Raw genomic sequence first — 18,291 nt, forward strand, 5'->3', positions numbered from 1 at the left:
AACATGATTTTTATGTAGACTTTACTTTGACAGACGCTCAAACTTGTACTGCTCGCACCATATTCTCACATCTTGAATACTTAATGCGATGGTTGGCCCAGAGAAGCCCTTAACTGTCCATTTGAAGTTGAATAGGGAAGTCCACACATATGCTTGAAGAGTGTTAAACATTTCCACACCCATCTTTTATTATTATGGTATTTATTGAGCATGGACATAGCTTCTAGAAGCAGAGGTAAACAACAATACAGATGCATAACGGAATGCTTTTCAGAGGTAACGGAACAAATCTTCAGCCGGGGGTAGGATACAGAAGAGAGGTTCAGCTCTACCGGGTGGCGTGGAGTTGAGGGGTGGGAGGCATCTAGCGAGTCAATTGTTACAAGGGGCGACGTGATGGCCTAGGTTTTGAGGAGGAGAGACTCACTGAAGATGTGAGTCTTGAGTACTTTTCTGAATTGTAGAAGCATGGGGGTGAGTCTAATGCTGATGGGAAGGAGATTCCATAGTCTTCGGGCATAGGCAGAGGAGGTTTGTTTTCTGTTCTGGTCCTTTCCTTTTTGCAGCAGCGGATTTCAAGTCTGCACGTGTCCTGGCTTCTGGTGGTGCTCTGTCAGCCGTAGATGCTAAGTTTCTCTGCGAGGTAGATGGGTGACTTGAGAGTGGCTGCCTTATAGATGATGCAGCAAGACTTGAAGTGGATTCATGCGTGCAGTGGGGAGCCAGTGAAGGTCAATGAGGGCTGGGGTGATGTGGTCGTATCTGCATAGACCCTTGATGAGGTGTTCGGCCGCATGTAGGACACTTCTCAGGGGCACAAGAGAGGACAGGAGGCCTTCGAGGATGCATTGCCCCCATCCAGATGGAATCGGACCAGTGCTTGAATGGTGGATCTAAAGCTGTCCGGAGGGAGGAAGGGCTTGCTGCTTTGCTTCTCTTTCCCATTCCTCTTGTCTGGTGTTAGGGCAGAACTCAATTTTATGGGATCCCTAAATGTTGTTTTTTTCCTTTTTTTTTTGTTTTTTGTGGTGATCTCTGGCTATTTTTTGTGGTCAGAGGGACTTCTCTCCGACGGTCACCGGAGCCTTTTTCTTTCTTTCCCTACATGGTCCTGTGATGAGGCATTTGTCTCCTTGGACACAGATACTTTTCAAGCACCCAATATTGATGTAGGGTAATTAGATCATCATACCATTTTTTTAAGAGTATGTTGGTGGCAGATGTAATTTAGTTTTGGCTTGAACGGCTGCTTCTGGATTTGCCATATTGGTAGCCCAATATACCTTTATGATAACCATTGGGGTATGTGGTATAGTCGAGCAATAATACACATGTCAACTGATTCTGGTAGTGAAAATGAAAGAAGTTTATTAGATGAAAAATTATTGGGTAAATGCTTAAGATTTCTGTGGTAAAACTTCAAACCGCAGGCATTCTGCTCAAGGCGTATAAGCACAAGCAGGATTTTCTCTGTAATTGTAGAACACCTTTAGTGCTGTTGATAAAGTGGATAAAGTCTTAATATTTTCTTAAAAGCCCTTGTCTCTAATTAAGATACATTATTCTATAAAGCAAAGTCTCTGAACAATTAGTTGGCTGTCCTTCCAATACCTAGTCTTAACAGGTCTTTAGCCTCCAGTGTACCGTAAACTAATACCACAGATTTCTTATGGATTCCTTTCTCCCACAGATTCCTCTTCCGATATATCTCCAGTGCACCTATCCTTTGGACATTTTCACCACCAAGGGGCACAGCGTGGTTCTGTGTCCGCTCCACTCACTGCCTCTGATATGGACGTTGCGTCGGGCAAGTATATATTGAGGCGCCGCACCCCATGACTTCACATCCTTTTTACTGTGCACTGAGTATGCTTCAAGATCACCATTCTAAAACATTTCTAAACTGCATCATACCCCATTGTGGTAACACTGTGGGCTTTAAGTCCTGCGCGGATTGCAGGGGGCAAATGTCTGTCGCTGACCCTCACAGGATTTCTTTTTTTACTGCATGGCAGAGAAACACGATCCACAGGATTACAGGAGCATGCCACAAAGCTTTTCACATTTTGTCACAAGGACAAAGGGACCCCTTCGAAGTTGGAATGGGTCATAGAGTAGAACTGGACTCCATCCCGAAAAGAGAAGCAACAGCAGCACCATAGGACGTCTTGGTCCTAGAGGTGTTCTTCAAAACACTGTTCTTTGTCTTTGAATAAGAGGAGCCACCAATCCAGGAACTCCTCAGGGGATTCAGCCCAGCAGGTACTATTTCCTACCCAATCCTCTAGCCAAGAGGGGAATGGTACACTGTTAAGCTAAAAATACTAGACCTCTTTGTTAAGGCTCCAGCGGCGACTACATTGGCCTTGCCGCTGAGGGCTCAGGCGGGGCCCATCACCCTCACACGCTGGCTGGGCTCCTTATGGGCTGGACCCCAGATCTAAAGTATTTGAATCTGAAACATCGACAGGGTCCGCCTTTGGGCATAGAGCCAATTGCACCAGTGCCAATCTACTGGATGCTATAGGCACAGGAGCGGCGCAGGACTGCGCCTCACTTCTGCTGGGCAAGTTCATGTCAAGGATGAATGAAGTATTTGACGAGGAAGGTGGCCCCATTTTTTTGGGGTTGGAGCCACTTGAATCCAGAGAGATGTGAGATTTCTTTAAGGCATTCTGTGCTGAAGGAGTGTTGGAACTAACCTTCAATTTGCAAGAGTACTGCAGCCTTGATACTTCACTAGAGTTGGTCACCCTCCTGCTGGCACTCTTTCTGGGAAAGCATCTTGCCTCCTTCCAAAAGATAATTGGAAAGATTGTGGACTCGCTGTGCCTGTCGACCACCACAGACACATGGCTCAATTCAAGCTCATGGACATCATGATGAAGGTACTCCTAGATCATCTTTTCGCTCCCTTTTAACCCGGTAGTTGAGGGACCAGTGTTGGAGGCTTGGGAGAAGCTAGCCTCTGTCCCTGTGGTGGACAGAGACATGGTCTTGAAGAGCATTGTCTAGCTCATTCAGACCTGGCATGTATTTGTTACCCTCCCTCTCCTGAGAGTTTGGTAGTGCAGGCTGCAACAGCCAATCTGAAGATGACACCCTTTGCCTCTTTCCCCTATGCCAGGGAGAGCCAATGATTGGATGCCTGGGGTCGTAAGCTATGCCTCTGGCAGCCTTGCCCTGTGGGCAGTTAATACATCCTGTGGCTGGCCACATTTTTCATTGGCCTTTTATTTACTATTGTGTTAGTGTGCTAAGCATCTCTCAGACGGAGATAGAAGACCAGGTTATATTACATGTCCAGGATGAGGTGTCACGTAAAATCTTACAATCTGACCTGAATACATCCAACTGTGTGGCATGTGCATTGGCTATGGGCACGCTCATCAGGAGGCACTTTTGTTGGGCACAACCTCTTGGTGCAAATACTGATGACTCAAAAGTTCCAGTCGTCGGTAGCCACTGCAAAGTCCTTGGGCTTTGCTATTCAACAGCCCTCTGCTGCTACTACTACCGGAAAGAGATGCTGGTCCTCTTTTTTTTCCTACGCCCACTGTGGCAGAGGACGGGCACCTTTCGGTAAGCAACAGATGCACCAACCTGCCCGCCAGGGTAGATGTCTTGGAGCACGTAGATGGGGCATTGCAACCTCTGCTGTGCCCTTTGCCCCACCAGGCATGAAGCACTATTGTAAGACTTTTTACACTATACCACAGTGGGTGGGTGAGATCATTGTTCAGCGAGGAGAGGCATTGCACCACGTCACACACTTGCAGGTAGTGAATCAGGGCTGTTGCCTCCTTTTTACTTCAATGACCTCCGGACAATCCCCCTACCAGCTCCTGCCTGCTTCTGGACTCTGTCTTGTTGGAAGAGGTTTATCAGCTTCTGGGGATGGGTGCAATAGAACTGGTGCCTCACTCTGAGTAAGGCAGAGGCTGGTATTCTCTGTACTTTTTGGTTCTGAAGAAAGACAGAGGCAGGTGTCCCATCCTGGATCTGAGGATTTTGAATTTATACCTGCACAAGGACAAGTTCAAGATGGTTACTCTAGCACAGATCCTTCAGGCCCTCAATATGCAGGACTGGATGGTGTCTCTTTAACTTGAGGACATTTCCTTTCATGTGCCTATACATTTCAAGCACCGGAAGTAACTGAGATTTGCAATGATGGGTTTTTCCCAATATCGGTTGAAGATCCCGCCATACTGCTTTTCTTCAGAACCCAGGTCGCACAAAAATTGCTTGCGGATTGACTCAGGAGGAAAAGTATCCATGTCTTTCCTTACCTGGATGACTGGCTCATCCGTGCTCTCTCACCAGACCAGTCGTCTGCACACCTGTACCGCACATGCTGCCTGTTGGAGTTTGAGCTTCTCCCTGAACTGTCCCACTCAGTCTGCAATTTTGTATGCATTCCTGAACACACTCCTGGGCAGGGTCTTCCTGTCCAAGGACAGAGTGGCGCACATCTTTCAGATTGTTCATGTCTTCTATTGCCAAGAACAGGTTCTGGCCTTGGCCTTCCTGTGATGGAGTAAGGTCCCCTTTCCTCTGTGCAGCGAATCAATGTGACTGTTGTTCCGAGCTCTGCGGAACAGTGTCTCCAGCAGCAGCCCATCCGTTGGGGTTGGAGAATAACAAAGCAGGTGGCTTGAGCAGACAAACTTTGACTTCCTACGAGTGGGAGCTCTGCCAGAAAGTTCTGCAGGAGCTCTCCTCCTTCTGGGGAACTTATCAATTGGACCTCTTAGTCTGTGAAGTGTGAGTTGTTCTGCTACAGGGAATTCCCTTGGCAGCAAGCTCTGGGGACGCACTGACAATCAAGTGCTAATTTAGGCTGTTCTATGCATTGCTACCGATCCCTGTCACACCGCTTGTCCTCAGGTAGCTGTTTGGCACAACCTTGTGCGCACATTTGTGCTAGTTAGCAATTATCTCTGAAACCATGTTCATGTTTTGATATTTGTTTAATCAAGTCTTTTTCCTTTTCTGCCCCTTAAGCACCTGTATACCAGTACACTTTTGCTTATGTCAACATTTACCTTGTGGTGCACAAGGAAATATGTTGCCAAGAAGCGCCTTTTTCGAATGGATTGAATGGATTCTCTTTTTTTTTTTTTTGAATCAAACAAGTTAAGTTGCATTTATTGAAAAAGGCAAAAACTATTACATTGAACATCAAACTGAATGAAAATGTTAAACCTCCTAAAATTGAACTATGAACTGAAAGAACATTTGTTTTTTTGTTTTTTTTTAACCATCAAAACACATTTTATTTAAAAACAACTAATTACATTGAAGCATATAACCACACATAGCCCCCAGCCTAATTCACCACATCCCCAGTCACCTCCCCCCAGCTCCTATTTACATAAGTACAACACCAAGTCTAGTATAGCTGAAGAAATTTACCCCAAATTTTCTCAAATAAAACCAATTTCCCTTCCCTTCTGTAAAGTGTCCTCTCCATAGCCGCCAAGTCATGCATTTCAGTCAACCACGTCTCAATATTCAGAGTCATTACCGACTTCCAGTTCCGCAAAACAATTTTCTTACCGATCATTGCCCCTCGGAACAACCACTTCTTCTGATTCTGAGTAAGATCCTCCAGAGACTCATCACCCCCCAATATCACCATTTTGAAATCCAAAGCAGGTAAACCCTCAATCACCACATCGCACACCAGACCAACCTCACCCCAGAACAATCTCACCAACCTGCAGTCCCATAGCATGTGCTCCAACGTACCTGCCACATGAATACACCTCCAACAATCCGAGCTCTCCGACATCCCCCTACTCACCATTCTCTCCGGTGTCCAAAAAACCCGATTAAGAATCTTTATCTGTCTCGACCTCTCCGTGAGCCCCAAAGAACATAACTTAACATTTTCACACATCCTGTGCCACGAATCCTCAGAAATATCCGAACCAATTCTCCTACCCCACTCCTCTTGATTGATTGATTGAATGGATTCTCAACCTCCTGATTATGTGAGGAATCACGGGAACTGGGGGAAACGCGTACAGAAGTGGAAATTCCCAGTCCACTACGAATGCGTCTCCCAGAGCTCCTCTTGGGGGACATTCCCTTGAGCAGTACTGATCGCACTTTCTGTTGACCGAGGTTGCAAACAGATCCACCTGAGGAGTTCCCCAAAGGGAGAAGATCTCTTGAAGGACTTCCTGAGCTAGTTACCACTTGTGGGGATACTGTACTCTGCCTGCTCAGAGTGTTCGTCGCTGTGTTCTGCTGACAGAGAGATTCCTTCTCGTATTGCCCAGAACCAGAGCTGCATTGCCTCTCTGCACAGTGGTAGTGGCCTTACGCCCCCTCTCTTGTTGTGGTAGTACATTGTGACTGTGTTGTCTGTCATTATCTGGACATTCCTTCCCCGTACACAGGTCAGAAAGGCCTTCAGCGCTAGTCTGATCGCCCTCAGCTCCAAAAGGTTGATGTGCAGTTTGAACTCCGATGGAGACCAACGACCACTGATTGTCAGTTCGTTGGTGTGGGCTCCCCACCCCGTGAGTGAGGTGTCCGTCACTATTGTTATCTCCGGCCATGGTTTCCAAAAAGATTCTCCCCTGAGAATATTGTCGCTGCAAGCCCACCATAGAAGGTCCTGGGCAACTATGCTTGCAATTTACAGAAGATCTGACATATTCACAGAGAATTGGGACCACTGAGTCCTGAGGGCCCATTGAAAGATTCTCATTCTCAATCGAGCCTCTGGCACCAGATAAATGCAGGATGCCATGAGGCCGAGCAACCTCAGAAAATCAATTGCGGGCAGATGCTGGGCATTTTGGAACTTTGTTAACATCTGCAAAATGTGGTGAGCTCTCATCTCGGGAGGTGGGGCTTTCCCCGATGAAGTATCCAGGACTGCTCCGATAAATTGGTGTCTTTGGAATGTTACCATATGGGACTTCTTGTAATTGAGGGAGAAGCCCAGTCAGTAAAGGGAGAGGCAGGTGATTGAGAGATGTTCCTGAGCTTGTTTGGGGGAACGAGCCCTGATCAACCAATCATCCAGGTAGGGATAGACATGAATCCCCCTCTCCTGAGACTCGCTGCCACCACCGACATCAGTTTGGTGAAAACCCTCGGGGCGGAGGTCAGCCTGAATGGCAGAATTTGAAACTGATAGCCGCCAACCGCGAACCTCAGGTACTTTCTGTGCTTGAGATGCATTGGCACATGAAAGTAAGCATCCTGAAGGTCCAATGATACCAACCAGTCTCGGAGTTGGAGAGCCTGAAGGATCTTAGAAACGGTTACCATCTTGAACTTGTCCTTCCTGGGGAACTTGTTCAAGCTTCTTAAGTCCAAGATGGGTCTCAGTCCTCCGTCCTACTTTGGGATGAGAAAATAAGGGGAGTACCAACCCTTGTTCCTCTCGCTACCGGTACATGTTCTATTGCACCTTTCTCTAGCAGGGTTAAAATCTCCTGCACAAGGAGCGGATGTGGAGTTTTGACAGAGTTGGCTCCCGGTGGATGATCCGGAGGGCTTTTTAGGAAGGGAAGGCAGTAACCATGAGCTACTGTTTCCAGTGCCCAAGCATCTGAAGTAATGCCCCGCCATTCGTTCAGATGCTGAGAGATTCTGCCTCCCACCGTGGTCTTGTGTTCTAAGGTCTCAGAGAGATTGGCGGCTGCAGGAGCAGCTGAAGGCAAAGATACCGCTGCTGAGGCTGATTTTGCACATCTTCCTCGTCCACTACGAGGGAAATTTCTTTTACCTTTCTGTGCGGCCTGTCCTCTTCCTCTACCAAATGAGGAGTAGTATCGAAAAGAACAACCTCTCCAGGCAGATGAGCCCGAATAAGCTTTTTAAGTCTCTCGCATAGAGGCGCTAAGTGACTTGGCTGCTGCCTTGGAGGTCTGCAGTTTTTCTAAGCTCTCATCAGCTTTACTGCCGAACAGCCTTGAGTCGTCGAAAGGCATGTTAAGGAGCCTGGCTTGCACGTTTGGTGCAAACCCCCAACAAATCTGTGCAGCACTGTGCTTGCAGCCATGGATCTGCTGATGCTGTCAACAGTATCCAATCCAGATTGGTGACATTCCCCCATTGCCTCCTTGCCATCTTTCACAATATTCAGAAAGCCTCCCCTTTCTTTGCCTTCTGGAATATGTTCAGCCTCTGCCTTTTATCCAATCCCATAAGGTATCGGTGAACCTGGCCAGGGTACAGGTAACATTTGCTAACTTAAGGGCCATACTGCCCGATGTAAATACCTTGCAAGCCCAAGCGTCCACCTTTTTATCCTCTCTCTGGGGGGATAGATGGATAAGCTGATTGCCTCGTGGAAGTAGCAGCTTGTACCACTAGAGTGTCTGGCGTAGGGTGTTTACTCAGATAATCAGGGTCACAGCTTGATGGCCTATATTTTTTAGGAAAGTTATTGACTACTGCAACAGACTCAGGAGTCTCCCAAATTGCAACCACTGTTCTTTGAAGAGCCCTATGAAAAGGAAGAACTGGGTAATTTTGGGGGCCCTGGTCCAGGATATCAATCATATCATCTTGTTCAAAGGTTGGTAAAGACCTACCCCAACCCATATATTCAACAACTCTGTTCATCAAGTTCCTGTACCCAGAATCTACATGTTCTGCAGGAACAGGTTTTTGAAATTCTAACTCTGGTGACTTGTCAATTCCACTGGCAGAGTGAAGAGTGTCGCACAGGTCTCTCAATCTTGACTCGGGGTCAATCAATTCCTCTGGCACATTACAAGTACCAAATTTTATTCCAAATGGAGAAAAGTCTTCTTCTGAGGCACTTTCTTCCTCAAAAATAGTGGACATGGACTTAAAAAGTCTGATTTAGGTAAGGGTGTATACCCTTTTTCCTGTTCCGGAATTTGATTTAGGTGAAGGTGTATACCCTTTTTTCCTGTTCCGGAATTTGCCTCAAGGGAATCGACTTCGATAAAGGAGCCAATATCTCCTTTGGCTTCGGCGTCAAAGTAGTTGGCGCTGATGGCGTCGAAGAACTAGTCGAGTGCTTCGACGGTTTATGCTTTTAAGTCGAAACCGGGGAACCACTCGAATCTCGAGGAACCTTTGGCGTTTTAACGCTGGGTCGAGATCGTAGAGTTTCCTCCTTACTAATGGATTTGGCCTTAGTAGTTTCTAACTCTCCTGCATCGTCCAAAAGAGCAACTTGGGTCTGGCTCTTACGAGGTTTCTTTGAGGGGGTCGGGCCGCATTCTCAAAGACCTTCATCATTTGTTTTCTAAACTTCCCATTTCCTAGGGGAATCCGACTTGGTCGGACATCTTACCGTCTCGGTAGATGTGTCTGACGAAGAGGAAGGAGATCTGTGTCTCCTCTTCATCTTCTAAGAAGACGACGACGAACGTCTCGATCTACTCCTAGATCGAGATCTCTTTGTGTGTTTGTCTATCGGACAGGAATTTCTATGCTTCTTAGAAGCTGCCTTCAAAGAGGCCCTCAAAGCTTCCCGCCCCACCGTTTACCTTTTCGTTCGCGAAGAGCTTTCTCCGTCATCGATTGACGGAAGCCACAGTCGCCGGTCCGATGGTCCGAACCCAAGCACCAAAGGCAGACACAGTGAGGGTCAGTGATCGACATTTTGGAACCACATTCCACACACTTTTTATACCCTGTCTTAGGAGTGGAAGGGGTCGAAGAAGATTACATTTTCTCTGAGGGAAATATGAAGCGTGCTGTTAACTCGATTGCAAAGCTATTGGAAAAACTGAACTGAAGCCAACGGGCACGGCACAAGCTACATGTACGACTGGTGACGTCGACACGCTACGGATACCGTCAAGGGACATCAATGCCACAACCTTGTGCATAGCGCCCTCTATTGAATTATTTTTCCCTGAAACAGTGAAGCTGGGGAGAGACGAATATCCTAGATGAGGAATGTGTGGTAGGATCATCCAGTAGAAAGAACGTTACAGTTGGTAAGTAACTTGTTCTTCTAGGCTAGATGCACATTTCTTATTCTACAATTGTCCGATCTTATTTAAACATTACAAACAATTCTTGGATGAGTTCACAGTCGACCTGTAAGAGAGCATTGGAAGAGAAAAAAGAAAACATCCAATTGAGAGAATGGTAAGTAATTACCCCATATTGCATACATCGAGTTGCACAAAGAGTTAGGACCACCCCTCCTCAGAATATTGGTTCATCCCATGTTATAAGAACAAGGTATATGGAATATGCCCATCACCCCCTGTCACTGTGTCCCACCAGTATCCATACAATAAACCCTATTTCACCTTGTGGGGGTGATTTGATATAACCCCTGTGGTTGGAGACCCTTCTACTTTCCCTGTGAATTACTATTAATTAGACAAGGTGATAATTAAAAGATTACCTCTTAGTATCATCAGTACTGCTGTCCGTCAGTCTAGTCCCATAGCTGTTGTAACAATTTTACACTGCTTGTGTGTCTGGGACTTAGATCCAACACTGAAAGAGCGCTATAGTTCTGTGAGTGGAAATCTAAATATGTGGTCAGCAAGTGAAGGTAGCATACATCTTTCACCTGTATGTCGATGGAGAGGATGTCCAGTTCGAGGGGATTGGGTCTTCCGACGTATTCCATATCTTTACAGTAATCACCACAGCTGTGCTGCTTTTGAAAATATTTCGGCGTCGATACGCTGTCCTCGAGGGCCTCTGTTGAGCCGACGTCACCGGATGTTATAAGTAGGACGCACAACGCCTGTAGCCTCAGTTCTGTTTTTTCCGCGAATGTCTTCGCTTCGGAGATCTCGGCGCGCCTCGACTCTTCTGAGTTCTGTTCTTTCGGTTCCTTGAACCTGTTCGTTTGTGAAGTATATCTCATCATGTCTTCATCTTTTTCTACCCCGCGGCCGGGTTTTAAGAAGTGTCGGGACTGTGGGTCCAAGATGTCGCTGACGGACACGCACAACGCTTGCCTCTGGTGCCTCGGGGAGGACCACGACACGGATGACTGTGTGGACTGTCAGTCGCTTACTTCGAAGGCCTTGCAGGAGCGTAAGAAGAAGTTTTCTGTCGGTAACGTGGCCAAGCCCTGGAAGTGGAGATCCGCCGGCCTTTCGACTGACGATTCGAGGGCCGACTCTCCGCATCGTCAGCGTAAGTCCGGGGGGGGTCTCGGTCCAGGAGTCGGTCCCGCTATTCTTCTGCCTCTTCGAGGCACTCATGGAAGCACCGGCACCGGTTGCCTTCCCCGTCTTCGTCTGAGGACTCTGCCCGTCGGCGGGTTGCTTGTCCCAACAAGCATTCCACTCCTGCGGAATGGTATTCCTTCCGAAAGGAGATGATGTTGATTTTTCAATCGCAGGGCTCCGGTCCGTCCGGTCCGTCGAAACACGCTGGCCGTGACCGTGCTAGAGACGCCACTCGTACGCCTTTGGGCTCTAGCGGTCGTTGCGACCACCGGGCGCCTTCGAGGTCCCAGTCGGACAAGGATGGTCGCTCTAAACATGCTCGTTCCAGGTCCCGGTCCTCGACGACCTTGAGACAGCGAGAGCCTGTGAAGTCTTCAAAGACGACGACGACGCCTTCGGCGCCGAGGTCTTCGAGGGACTCTCTCGAGGCTCTGCCTCCAAGAAGCCTTCTAAGCCTTTGGTGACCAGGCTGTCGAAGGACACGCTCGGGGATCCGCCCTCGAGGCCTGTGTCGACGCTGTCGAAGCTGTCGCCGCCACGCTCGACGCTGATGCCGTCGTCGCCTTTCAAGGCTGCTTTATTGGAGGTACCCCATGGCACGGTGGAACCCCCTGTTAGGCAGAAACCTGTGCAGTTCCCTTAGGGACCACTGCAAAAAGTTTAAGACCACAGGAGTAAGCAGCAACCCCAATTGGTAGCAGTCTGCACCACCCAGATTTACCTGGTAGCTGTGGCTGAGCAGTCAGACCTCTCTCAAGAAGAGTTAGGCAGTATATAGAGTATACACAATAGGGCTAAAAATACAGTAGAACAAGCAAACACTGACCAGAGCTTTGGTATAAAAGTATATAGTTATTTATTTAAAAACACACTTATGAAAATACACTGGCACTAATATATCAAGCAAGTTCAAACAGTCACTATAAGTATATACACCTCCCTAGTTAATTATTAGACAAGTATAGGTTAAGACCACTTATTTAGCAAAACAGAGGTGAGCGCGTAACCGTAGATGGCACTCCAATAATTCCTTTAAAAAGTGAGAGAAAAGGCAGAGTAGGAAAATAACACAGTACCAACACTTTTAAGAAACCACAGCAAGTCAAGAAAGGCAGGGTCTACTGTAGAGCCAAAAGTTTATAGGCCTGGCCCACTCTTGGAGAGAGCATGGCGGAATGTACCCAAGATCACACAGTGGAAATGCACTCAGTCTTTGCAGAAAATTCAAAAAGAGGTTGGATCAGTTCAGAAAGGCAAAGTTAGCAGGTCTGAGGTCAACCCAGTTAGAAGGTCAAGGATTTAAGGGACACCTTGGACAATCTGTTGCAAGGGAGACCACGCGGGACACAGTACCTGAAATGGTTAGAAAGCTCCAGCGGTGGCAGTTGTTCCTGGCAGCCGGGTGCAAGTCGTGGCTTCGACCAGAGGAAGAGATGGTCTTGACGAGGAAGAAAGCTGGAGGTCGTTGCACTGCCAGGGAAGAAACCAGCTGTGGAGTTCCTGATTAAAAGGTACGACCCTTTTATTCACGGTAGTGGTTAAGCGTGGCTATCCGGCCGCCGGGGTGCTTGGCACGGGCGATTCGACGAGACGTCCAGGAAGGCGAAAAAGGCGAACTGGTTGGTCCCACCAGCTCAAAGGGAAGAAGACTCTCCTGGAAGAAGATCTCCTCTGTCGTCGGGGAAGTGGTGAGTTCGTACAGCAGGGCTCCACCGGAGGTGTTGTCGTTGTAGATGGCCCAGCTTCTCCCCTCTTTGGATTCTTTAGGTCCTGTGGCGACTTCTGAAGTTCGAACACCCCATTCAACAGCCTAGTTGTCACTCAAACATGCTAAGTGGTGAGCCAGGCGGCTCACCACTGGGCCAATCACACAAGAGTGCGACTTGAGTTGCCAAGGGAACTCAGTCCAGGGTGCCTAATCCCCCCTCCCACACATCCTGTAGACCCAAGACAGAGTGGCACCATTTGGAGGACTACTGTGCAGAAGCCCGCCAAAAAGTGGAACAAAGGGCTCGACTTGGGTTAGAGTTTCAGAGGCGAACACAAACGCCATTTTAAAACCGAGGCTCCGCAAAAAGACCCAACCAGGGAATAAATATTAAATAAATAACCCAGCGGTATCTTTAACATTGCACCAAAAAGTGGTGCGTTTAAAATCAATGGGAAAATCCCATAAGAAATATTCTGGTGGAATATTTTGCATGGTATCCACTGCCCCCAGCCAGAAGCTCGACATGTGGGGACTGGACATTGCCCCCTTGGAAAACAGACCCAGGGGCAATCGAATTACCCCTACCAGTACTTCCACAATATGATGGTTTGTACTGGTTCTGTTCACAATTTGAGACTAGTAAAGCCAATTGTGACTTTACATGCCCTGGGAGACAGTAGACAGTCCCAGGGTATGGAGTCTGTTTGGGGGTCACTATGACACCCCTGTGTTACTGCACTGAGGGTGCTGTGTAACACATCTACCAAAAACACATGAAGCCCTATGGAGTAAAAGACCCCATATCCCATAAAACACATTTACAGTCAAAAGACACTCTCAAATCATGCCTAAGAGTGGGAGAAAAAGAGTCTCACTCTTAGCAGGAGAAAAAAATAAACCCCAAAAATCCAGCAAAGCTGCTGGGGGACTCACTAGGTTTGGGAAATTAGCCTTAACAGAGAATTCTCCCTAACACCCCCCAGAAAGGCTCTGGCCAAGGCAAAAATGTCCTTGTCCCTTTTTCTGTGCCCTCTTTCCAGCCTCTGGATTATATTTCTGAGGTGGATGAAGGGTCTGAGGAAGGGCAGGTTCCTACAGAGGTTCCTGATGACCTCCTTTCTGGTCATAGCCAGCTTGAAGACCTGCGTCAGTCTTTGCACGACACCAGTGGTCTGGACACCTCTCCAGAGGTGGAGTTCGCTAGGCCTGAGCCTGGCACACACGCCGAGTCATCGTACCGGTGCCTTATGTCGAGGGTGACGGATTACTTGGGGTGGTCTGCACCACCTGGGGATTTTCAGCAGGATGACCTGACGGCTATCCTCGATCAAGGTCCACCGACTGACCCGGTGTTGCTATTCCATATGGCCTTACAGAGAAGGGTGGCTGCTGCTTGGACTTCTCCGGAGAGTCTCCCGGCAGTGAACAAGTCCTTGACAAAGAAATACCGCCCAGCCAGTGGCGACCCCTGCTACTTGACCACGCACCCCACTCCGGAGGGTATCGGGTAATATTTTCGCCAGCAAAAATATCGCCGTACATATGGTCGCCGGGAACGGCCATAGGCAATATTTTTGTGGCAAAAATATTAGGTGCGGGGGTGTCCCCCGCAGGGTCCATGTGTTATTTTCGCCGCAAAAATATGGCGATATTTTTGCGTTGCGATATTTTTGTGGCGAAAATATCACATGGAACTCTCCGGAGAGTTTGGTATTGCTGGCGGCTACGGCCCCAGCAAAGCAGATGTCGTACCCTACCATCCTTCCTGATAGGGACGACAAACGTTTTGACAGCTGGGCCAAGAAAGTGTTTTCTTCAGGGGGTATGGCTCTTCAGGCAGCCAACCCCGTATGTCCCTTGTCACGTTTCATGCACACTCTGTGGAACTGCATTTCCTTAGCGGCTGAACATATTCCCGAAGGGGAGAAACGGGATGGTTTTCTTGCTATCGTGCAGGATGGCAAGGATGCCATCTGTGAGTCCATAAAGTTCGGGTCTGGACAAGGAAGATTGCGTCAGCCGGTCCAGGGCGGCGAGCACCGTAATACGTAGGTTTCCGTGGTTGCGGAAGTCAGCGTTTGCTCCTGATGTGCAAGCCCAGCTCCTCAAAATGCCCTTTGATGGTGAACATCTTTTTGGCAGCAAACCTCCAAAGCTGCACTGAAGTCGTTGAGCCTGCAGTTCGCCAACCTCTGCCTTTTCATCCTAGGGAACAGCAATGGAGGGGAGGTTCCTTTCGATATTACTCATCCTTTAGTAAATCGAGAGGAGCTGCAAGTCAAAGGGGCCACCGTAGGAGTGCCAGAGGTGGAAAACAGGGTACTCGAGGTGCCAAGGCCGCTCGGGCAGTTGCCTCTTTGCCCTCAGGCACTGCCGCAGCCGCTTCAGCTCAGTCATGAGGCCATGTCCCATGGTTCGCCGGTTGGGGGAAGGCTGGCGCAGCATCTTGTAGAGTGGTGTGCCATTACTTCAGATGTGTGGGTTCTGGAGATCATAGCCCACGGCTACTGTCTTCCTTTCTGGCAGAGGCCTCACGACAATCCACCAGGGAATCTCTCTTTGAAGAGTTTGGATCCACTCCTTGCGCAGGAAATACAATCCCTGCTGGAGAAAGGTGCCATAGAACTGGTGCCTGTAGCGGAGAGGAACACGGGATGGTATTCCCCTTATTTTTTGATTTCGAAGAAAGACGGGGGATTGAGACCCATGATGGACTTGCGCGGTTTGAACAAACTCCTTGGGAAGGACAAGTTCAAGATGGTTACTCTTTCTCAAGTCCTCCAGGCCCTTCAACTTCAGGGCTGGTTGGTGTCTCTAGACCTCAAGGACGCTTATTTTCATGTGCCGATCCATCCCAAGCACAAGAAGTACCTGAGGTTCGCGGTTGGCGACTCGCACTTTCAGTTTCGGGTCCTGCCGTTCGGATTGACCTCCCCCCCGAGGGTCTTCACCAAGCTCATGGTGGTGGAGGCAGCGTATCTCAGGAAAGGGGGATTTGCGTCTACCCCTACCTGAACGAATGGTTGATCAGGGCGCGCTCTCCCAAGCAAGTCCTGGATCATCTGTCCGTCACCTGCCACTCCTTTCACAAGCTGGGCTTCTCCCTCAACTTAAAGAAGTCCCACTTGATGCCAACTCAGCAGCTCCAATACATCGGAGCAGTGCTCGACACATCCCTGGGGCAGTGTGTGCCTCCCCAGGTGAGGGCTCATCACATTCAGCAGATGGTGCACAAGTTTCAACATGCCCAGAGTCTCCCAGCGTTCGAGTTCTTGAGGTTGCTCAGCCTCATGGCATCCTGCATTCTTCTGGTACCAGGGGCCAGGTTGCGGATGAGATGTCTGCAATGGGCTCTCAAGATGCAGTGGTCACAGTCCTCCGGCAGGATGTCGGACCCCGTTCAGGTGCCGCCTTCGGTCGCCCAGGACCTTCTATGGTGGGCCGTCGAAGGCAATCTGATGAGGGGGGCTCTGTTTTGGCTACCATGGCCGGAGGTGACGATCGTGACGGACGCATCCCTCACAGGATGGGGAGCTCATGCTAACAAGTTGACAGCGGTCGTTGGTCTCCGTCAGAGTCCAGACTCCATATCAATCTGTTGGAGCTGAGGGCCGTCAGGCTTGCCCTGAAGGCTTTTCAGCCGTCTCTGCCGGGGAAGAATGTCCTGATCATGACAGACAATACAGTGGCCATGCACTAACTCCACAAAAAAGGGGGGCAGGGTCACTCCTGTTGTGCAGGGAGGCGATGCAGCTCTGGCTCTGGGCCATGCAGCAGGAAATTTCGATCTCGCCAGTTCATCTGGCCGGAGACGAAAACTAGACGGCGGATGCTCTGAGCAGGCAGAGCGCGATCTCTCACGAGAGGGAGTTGGCTCAGGAGATTCTCCTGGAGATCTTTGCCCTTTGGGGGACCCCTCAAGTGGATCTCTTCGCCTCCAGTGTCAACCGGAAGTGCAAAAGATTTTGCTCGCAGGAATTTCCTCCAAGAGGAGCCTTAGGAGACGCATTTGTGGTGGAGTGGTCCTTCCCACTGCTGTACGCGTTTCCTCCAGTCCACGTCATCCCGCAAGTGCTGCGGAGGTTACGGAGGTTCGGTTCCCGGATGATCCTCATTCCTCCGGCATGGGCCCAGAGGACGTGGTACCCGGACCTTCTTGACCTGTCCATCTGCCCTCCACGCCGTCTTCCCTACCGAGACGCTCTGCTTGCACGGGAGGGGGCTCAGGTTCTCCATCCAGAGGTCAGATCCCTCAACCTTCACGCTTGGCTTCTGAAAGGTTGAGGTACAAGGATTGGGACCTCCCTGAAGACGTGATGGAGGTGTTGCTTTCGGCCAGACGGCCGGCAACAAGCTCCCTGTACCGTTGCCGTTGGAGAAAGGTGCAGGGTTAAGAATGCGGATCCTTTTTCATGTGACATTCCTGTGGTTCTGTCTTTTTTGCTTTCTTTAGCCCACAAGGGCTTGCAAGTGGGTACCGTTAAAGATCACCTGGCGGCGCTGTCCATCTTTAAGCGCTCGTCTGAGGAGTGTTCTTATTTCAAAATTCCTTTTAATTTCTCAGTTTCTCAAAGGGCTCACTAACGTGTTCCCGCCTTTCCAGGTGCCGGGTTGGGATTTGAACCTTGTTCTAAAATTCCTAATGGGTGCTCCGTTTGAGCCTTTACATTCTTGTCCTTTGAGACTGCTAACACTTAAAACTGTATTTTTAGTTGCGGTCACTTCTGCTCGCAGAGTGAGTGAGTTGCAGGCACTTTCAGTTAAGCCACCCTTCACTGTGTTTCATAAGGACAGGGTTGTCCTTCGAGTTCGTCCTTCCTTTCTTCCAAAGGTGGTGTCGGAATTTCATTTAAGCCAGAAGGTTATTCTTCTGGCATTTTATCCTCCTCCACATCCTGGTAAGTAAGAGGAGAGGCTCCATAGGTTGGATCCTAGGAGAGCTTTAAGCTTCTACATTTCACGCATGTCCTGGGTCAGAGTGGATGATCAGCTATTTATTGGTTACGCTGGAAGGCGTTCGGGACAAGCTGTTACTAAGCAGACTTTGTCTAGATGGATTATCTTGGCATTTTCTGAATGTTACCGTTTGGCGGGTAAGGACCCTCAGGTAGTCTTTGAAGGCGAGCGTCCCCAGATAGAACGATCCTCCCCACAATGAGAGACAATAATTGACTCTCCCAAGATGGGAATAAGGCTAAGACAAAGTGCGGGTCAGCTTAATGGGATTTTATATAAGTCAGAATAGGGCATGCAAAGGACTCTGCAAACTCCGAGAGCGCTCTTCTGACAATAGCAAAGACAGGCGTATATATTTACAAAATGCGTCATAAGAACCTACACAATATAGGGGCACAAGTTCGTGGGGATTGGGTGGCGATGACTAACTATAGGTGCAGCTGTGATGTGGTTTGCCGTGTTGGTGGACGT

General features: G+C 48.9%; 1 protein-coding gene across 4 annotated transcripts in view; it reads left to right on the forward strand.

The window, feature by feature from the left end:
- Positions 1-18,291, forward strand: part of XPO7 (exportin 7) — a 1,985,528-nt gene that overhangs the window by 605,527 nt on the left and 1,361,710 nt on the right. The window lies entirely within an intron of this gene.

This window comes from Ambystoma mexicanum, chromosome 10 (genome assembly GCF_040938575.1).
Source record: "Ambystoma mexicanum isolate Mex_15411 chromosome 10, UKY_AmexF1_1, whole genome shotgun sequence".
Lineage (NCBI taxonomy): Eukaryota > Metazoa > Chordata > Amphibia > Caudata > Ambystomatidae > Ambystoma > Ambystoma mexicanum.